The 6,991-nt window shown below is 54.5% G+C and overlaps 1 long non-coding RNA gene across 1 annotated transcript; it reads right to left on the bottom strand.

Moving 5' to 3' along the window:
* Positions 1–1,306: 1,306 nt before the first annotated feature.
* LOC113970027 lies at positions 1,307–3,298 on the bottom strand. The gene is made up of 3 exons (XR_003535031.1): positions 3,147–3,298; positions 2,826–3,007; positions 1,307–1,792 (listed from the first exon to the last, which is right to left on the bottom strand). It is a non-coding gene; the product is annotated as an uncharacterized LOC113970027 (long non-coding RNA).
* Between the last annotated feature and the right edge of the window lie 3,693 nt (positions 3,299–6,991).

Raw genomic sequence — 6,991 nt, 5'->3', positions numbered from 1 at the left:
AGGGATGGAGGGACAGGACACAGGGAATGGCTTCCCACTGCCAGAGGGCAGGGAGAGATGGGATATTGGGAAGGAATTCCTGGCTGGGAGGGTAGTGAAGTCCTGGCCCAGGTTTCCCAGAGAAGCTGTGGCTGCCCCTGGATCCCTGGAAGTGTGCAAGGCCAGGTTGGACGGGGCTTGGAGCAACCTGGGCTAATGGAAGGTGTCCCTGCCCCAAACCATTCCAGGATTTTCTGGTTCCACGAGTCTGGGCTCGCACCGGGATGCGCCGGCAGGGGGCGCCCGAGAGCGCCGAGCCGAACCCGGCCGAGAGGAGCCGAACTGAGCCGAGCCCAGCAGAGCCCGGCCTAACCCGGCCTAACCTGGCCTAAACCGGCCTAATCCGGCCTAACCCGGCCTAACCCGGCCTAACCCAGCCTAACCTGGCCTAACCTGGCCTGACACAGCCTGACACAGCCTAACCCAGCCTAACCTGGCCTAACCTGGCCTGACCCAGCCTAACCCAGCCTGACACACCTAACAAAGCTGAACTGAGCCTCAAACAGCTGAACTCAGCCGAGCGGGGCCAGACATCCCCCTGCTCCATCCCGCATCCCCCCACAGAGGAGATGCTGCATCGTTCCAGCACCTCATTCCCGCTGGGATGGCTTTGTTTTTCCATGGCCGGTCCCCCTTTGGGGCCCAAAATGCCCACTAAGCCCATGTGATGGGGTGCAGGGATGAGATGTTGGAGGAGGAGGTGGGAATGTGAGGTGCAGCATCACATGGAGCTCGTGTGTGTCCTGGTGTGCAGGCAGGAGTGACATGGAGGGATAGAGGGATGGAGGCATGAGGGATAAGGGATGGAGGGATAGAGGGATGGAGGGATAGACAGATGGAGGGATAGAGAGTTGGAGGGTTGGGGGGATGTAAGGCTGGAGGTTTGGAGGGACAGAGAGATGGAAGGGTGAAGGCATGGAGGGATGAGAAGGGATGGAGGATTGGAGGGATGAAAGGTTGGAGGGATGAAGGGATGGAAGGATGAAGGGATGGAGGGCTGGAAGGATGGAGGGTTGGGGGGATGGAGGAATGGAGTAGTGCCAGGGGGAAATCTGGCTGCACTTCCCACCCCCGGCATTTATTCCCACACTAAATCCATGTGTGACCTCAGGGCTGCCCATTCCGGACCATGGCAATGCCAAAATCCATGAAAAGCATGGAGCAACACCCCACAACATCCCCACAGACCAAACCAGGGTGAGCAAAGGGTTCCTGGGGCTCCCACAGCCCGTCCCTGTGCCAGGAGCTCCTGCGGCCCCGGAGCCGCCGCCGCAGCTTCATTTTTAATATTTAATGAGATAAAAGGTTGGAATTGCTTTTAAGCCTTAAATTGCCTTCACCCTTTTCATCTTTAAAAAAACACAAGGAGTAGTTTTTGGAGGTTGGGTGGGTTTCTTTAAGGGTTGTTCTAACGATCCCTGGTTGCCATTATGGTGCAAATCAGGCGCTTTCAAAGGCGGTGGGGGCACATTAAATGTTTCATTCCTCAGTCCCCATTCCTTTGTTTTTGATCTCCATTCCTATTGATTAAAGACACTGACTGCTCAATTTTGATTAAATCCTAAATCATAACTGGCTCACAAAACAACTGTGAGAGCTGACATTTATGGAGTTCAGTAAACTAGTTGTAAGAACAGGAGTGCGAGATGGAAAAAAATAATAAAATCCCTCTCCAAACAAACATCAGTTGACAGCAAACAGATGGTTTAGAGGCTCTTACTTGTAAACTGGAAAAATTAAGATTTGGCAGGTTCTGTGAAAAAAAAAAATAGTTGCAAAACATCTTAAAGTTTTCCCCTTCATATCCTGGTGTTGCTCTGGGCATCAGTTCAATATTTTCATAGGCTACTGCACGGAAAAGGCTCTGGATACATGAAAGCAGCTGGCATAAAAGGGCTTAGAAATACTGGTTAAGATTTATAGGAAGCAAGGCTGCCAGCATCCCAAAGATGCCGGATTTAAACCCAGCTCCTCAGCCCACCAATAAATCACCGCAACTTAGCGGCACAGCTGGAGCTTTGTCTCCAAAGGTGCAAGAAAAGTGGGGAAAATGGGCAGATTTTTGCAGATTTGTTGACTTACCCTGTGATAATGTTAAGGCAACGTTTTTGGGCAAAGTGCAGCAGAGTAAAACCAAACCTCTCGCTCACACAGGTGCCCCCAGGGGGGGAACACAGCCCAGGCTGACTTCATACGGACAGAACCCCTCCTGCTCAGGGCTGCGGGGGGAAAGGGTGAGGAAAACAGGGGAGGGATGTCCTGAATCCCACAGGGAGGCAGCTTGGGGAGTGGTTGTGCCAAGACCATTCGGCAGCATGGCCTAAGCCTGCTTGGGACTTTGGCCATCACCATGTCCTGTGGCAGTGTGTGACCCTTGGAATGTCCTGTGGCAGTGTGTGATCCTTGGAATGTCCCGTGGCAGTGCATGGCCACTGTGATGTCACATGGCACCACATGGCCATCCCCATGTTCCATGGAAGTGTGTGGCCCTCACAGTGTCCCAGGACAGTGCGTGGCCCTTGCAATGTCCTGTGGCAGAGCGTGGTCATGGTGATGTCCCATGGCAGCTGTGACAATGTCCTGGGACAGTGTGTGGCCATCCCCACATCCCATAGCAGTGTAGGGTCATCCCCACATCCCACAGCAGTGTAGGGTCATTCCCACATCCCACAGCAGTGTAGGGTCATCCCCACATCCCATAGCAGTGTAGGGTCATCCCCACATCCCATAGCAGTGTAGGGTCATCCCCATGCCCCACAGCAGTGTGTGGCCATCGCACAACTTACCTCTGCCTGCTGAGCCTGGGGACAGGTGCCAGTCATCCAAGGGTGTATGACATCTCCTGGGATGTGGGATGCCCGTGTGAAGCTTCTTCCAGAGCAATTGTCACATTTATTCTTCTCTGTAAGAACAAAGATCCCTGGAGAGCTGGGGCTCCGTTGCCTCCTTCCTTCCCAGGCAGGGCTCGCTATGGAGAGACACAGAAACCTGTTAGAGAGAGAGGAAAACACACCAGCAAACATTTCTGAACTGACAGCACCACTCTGATCCTCATTTCATCTCTGGGTCAAGCCTTCTTTCGGCAGAACCTGATTTATCATTCCTACCTCTAAATCCCTGGAAAAGAAACCCCCCTGTCATGAGATGCTGAAAACTCTGCTCAACAGAGTGCTAAAAATAACCCCCTCAGGGAGAAACCCTGCTCTGCCCTGGAGGGAACAGACAGATGAGTTGGGTCTCTTCCATCTCTGCAATTCCGCAAACAAACCCCCAAGGATGAGTCTGCTGTTTGTTTTTTGGAATGTGCAGAACTCCTCAGGTCTCCAGCCCAGCCTTCCCCGACAGAAGCCCTGAATCCTTGTTGTCGTCCAGCCCTGGAAGTGCCTCTGATTGCTCGGATTTTTCAAGCTCTCCCTGCTGTATTTTTTTCCCTTTCTCCCTCTGCTCTGAGGAATGAAAGCACAGACAAACACTCGGCTGTTTCCAAGGGACTGTCTCCAGCTTTTCTTCCCGGGAAGAATGCTCGTCTGTGTGTGGGAGCAGGGATAATAAATCAGGTGAGCAGGAACACGCCGTCCCTGGGGCCAGCCCCACCACCAGCCCCGATGGCTGTGAGGGGAAAGAGCCTGGGAGGTTTTTTAGGTTTTTTTGCAGCTGTCTGGCTGTGCTGGAGACGCATCTCCAGTGGGAGATGGGACATGAGTTACTATTCCTTAAAAAAACCCCAACAACCCAACAAGCCTCCAGGGTGTTTATAAGAGTGTTTCTATCACCGCTGGCTCAGGGAGATGAAGGTTTTTCCCTCGGAGCCAAGGCCACCAGCCTGGCCAGGGCTGCCCTGCTGGGAGTTTTGGGATGTCCTGTGCAGGGCCTGGAGTTGGACTCGATGATCCTTGTGGGTCCCTTCCAACCCAGGATATTCTTTGGTTCTATGATGTGGTTCTGGCATCAGATCCATCCAACCTGGCCTTGGGCACTTCCAGGGATCCAGGGGCAGCCACAGCTTCTCTGGGAAACCTGGGCCAGGGCCTACCCACCCTCACAGACAGGAATTCCTTCCCAATATCCCACCTAACCCTGCCCTCTGGCAGTGGGAAGCCATTCCCTGTGTCCTGTCCCTCCATCCCTTGTCCCCAGTCCCTCTTCAGCTCTCCTGGAGCCCCTTTAGGCCCTGGAAGGGGCTCTCAGGTCTCCCTGAAACCTTCTCTTCTCCAGGCTGAACAATGCCCTAGTTTTCCCCTGCCTGCAGGTAATCCAAAATGCCCTCATTATCCAGTGTTTACTCGATCATTGGGAAAGCAAAGAAAATGGAGTTGCCTTGAGGGATCAAATCATGGATATTAAAAGGGCACCAAAGAAGTCCTACATCTCTTCAAGGGACGCTTTAAATATGGGATCAAGCCCAGAGCAGGAAAAATGAGGTTCCTGCCTGGTGAGTGACACCACAAGAGTGTCCACGAGATTTCCAGCGGGACAACTGGGGGGGTAACTGGGGCTGCTGGTGGAAAAGTGCTCACTTCCCGCCGGGAATGGGCACGTGGGGCTCTGCTCGTGCCTGAGAGCCTTTGGAGCCCGGCCGTGAGCACCTCTGAGTTTTCAGGCAGGGAACCAAAGCCAAGCCCTGAGCCCACCCTGCACGAGAATCCAATGATCCATCCAGGAGCAGCCAATGCCAGCTGGTTTTGCAGGGATTTCCTGCAGGAGCCCCACTCCAAACGCGTTATCTGGGGAGCCGTAACCCAACACCGGCCCTCGGAGCTGCAGCAGCTGGAAGGGAGGGATAAAAATCTCCACAGCCGGGAGCTGAGTGCTCCTGCAATCCATCCTGGAGAGGGAAAGGAGGGAGCTCCGGCCGAGCCCGGGAGCCGCTGGGAGTCAGCCTTATCCACCACATCCCGCCGCTGCCGAGCGCCCGGGCAAAAATCCCTCCGGCTCTGCGCAAATTCCAGCTCCGTGCGCGTCCCTGGCGCTGGACTGATTTGCAGCTCCGCGATTGGGATGCTGGAGGGGAGTTTGGGAACAGCTGTAGAGCAGCGGAGAGGATGTAATGACAGAGGATGCTGCGGGGAGGAGGGAGGAGGGAAAGGAAGCGAGGCACGGGGAGGGAGCTTTGTACTCTGGATTCCTCTAATGGAACAGGGACCGGGCTGAAGGGAAGCAGAACAAAGGAGCCGAGTCGTGTAAGGGCTGAGCAGGAAGGAGGGACTCCAGCATTGAAGGGGTTCTAAAGGAGGCAGCTGAGAAGGGAGCTGCCTGTCCTTCAGATCCCGACATCACACGGGAAGGACCGGCACAGGCAGAGGGAACAAAGGGAATTTTGAATAAGGAAGCAGGAGCGTGGTGTGAGTGAGAGGCATGGGATTGGTGTGATGGCTCTGCCACAGCTCCTGTGTCACACCCCGGAGTCACAACTCCCTGCACAACTTCCGGGGGATAAACAGGCAGATGGTGCCAGGACACAGGGAATGGCTTCCCACTGCCAGAGGGCAGGGATAGGTGGGATAGTGGGAAGGAATTCCTGGCTGTGAAGGTGGGGAGGCCCTGGCACAGGTTGCCCATTGAAGCTGTGGCTGCCCCATCCCTGGAACGTTCCAGGCCAGGTTGGATGAACTTGGAGCAACGTGGGCTAGTGGAAGGTGTCCCTGCAGGGTGTGGAACGGGACGCTCCCTCCCAATCCAAACCAGTTCAGGATTCTGGGATTCTATGAAAACTGGAGCAGTGTGCTGGGAAAAAATTCCCACAGAACAGCCCTGGCTCAGAGCTGAGGAGAACACCCTGTGCCTCGTTACCTGCCGACAGACAGCTGATGGGTGCTGGGGAATATTTACAAAGCCAAACTATTTAGAGCTCTCTGCCTTTTCCTTGCCAGCGGGAAGCCAGGGAGGCCTTTAGAAAGCAGCCTGGATGATGTGAATGATTTATGGAGCAGCAATTCTGTGAACAGGGTTCAAACTCTTCAAGATTTATTTGTTTTCCAGTGCTGAGTTGTCCTGGTGGGACACAATGTATGGACTGTGTAGGTTAATGATGCCAGTTATAGCTGAGATAAATTGGGCAGTGGGCACTGCCCCAGCTTAGTGTGATGCCAGTGTTCTCTAGCAGATTTTTATAGAATCCTAAAATGGTTCGGGTTGGAAAGGACTATAAAGACCTCACCATGTTCTCAGGGAGGAATTTCTTCCCAATATCCCATCTATTCCTGCCCTCTGGCACTGGGAAGCCATTCCCCCTTGTCCTGTCCCTCCAGACCCTTGTCCCAACTCCCTCTCCAGCTCTCTTGGAGCCCCTTAAGGCCCTGGCAGGGGCTCTCAGATCTCCCTGCAGCCTTCTCCAGGTGAACCCCCCCAGCTCTCCCAGCCTGGCTCCAGAGCAGAGGGGCTCCAGCCCTGGGAGCATCTCCGTGGCCTCCTCTGGACTCTCTCCAGCAGCTCCACATCCTTCTCCTGTTGCTCCCCAGGGCTGGAGGCAGCTCTGCAGGGGGGTCTCACCTGAGGGGGCAGAGGGGCAGAACCCCCCCTCACTCTGCCCACGCTGGGAGATGAGCCCAGAGATGCCACCCAGCACCTCTGGAGGGCTCAGGAAGGCTTCCCGTCATCTGGGATGGGAACCTTCCCCCTGGCAGGGCAGGATGGACCTGGAGCATCCAGCAGGATGCTCTGGAGCTGCCCCTGATGTGCCTCCCTCTGCTCAGGCAGCACCGAGCTCCTTCCCGGCCCCTCTCCCCCAGCACAGGGTTATTTGTCAGGTTTTAGTTTCTCTCAGCTTTCCTTTTAAAATAATGGAAGTGTCAACTCCGGTTCACGGGCTGGTCAACGATTTAATTCCGCCCCGACTTTCTAAGGCAATTTCATGAATTATACAGTGTGGAAACAGAAGGAGCTAAATAAAGATGCAGCCCTGGCTGTGTTTGATAAATACACCCTCGCTCTCCCTGCGAGTTATTTGCAAGTC

Source organism: Neopelma chrysocephalum, unplaced genomic scaffold (genome assembly GCF_003984885.1).
Source record: "Neopelma chrysocephalum unplaced genomic scaffold, ASM398488v2 Primary Assembly neopelma1_75, whole genome shotgun sequence".
Classification (NCBI taxonomy): Eukaryota; Metazoa; Chordata; class Aves; order Passeriformes; family Pipridae; genus Neopelma; species Neopelma chrysocephalum.
Note: the sequence above shows the minus strand (reverse complement) of the source record. Positions and strands in the feature narration are given on the sequence as shown.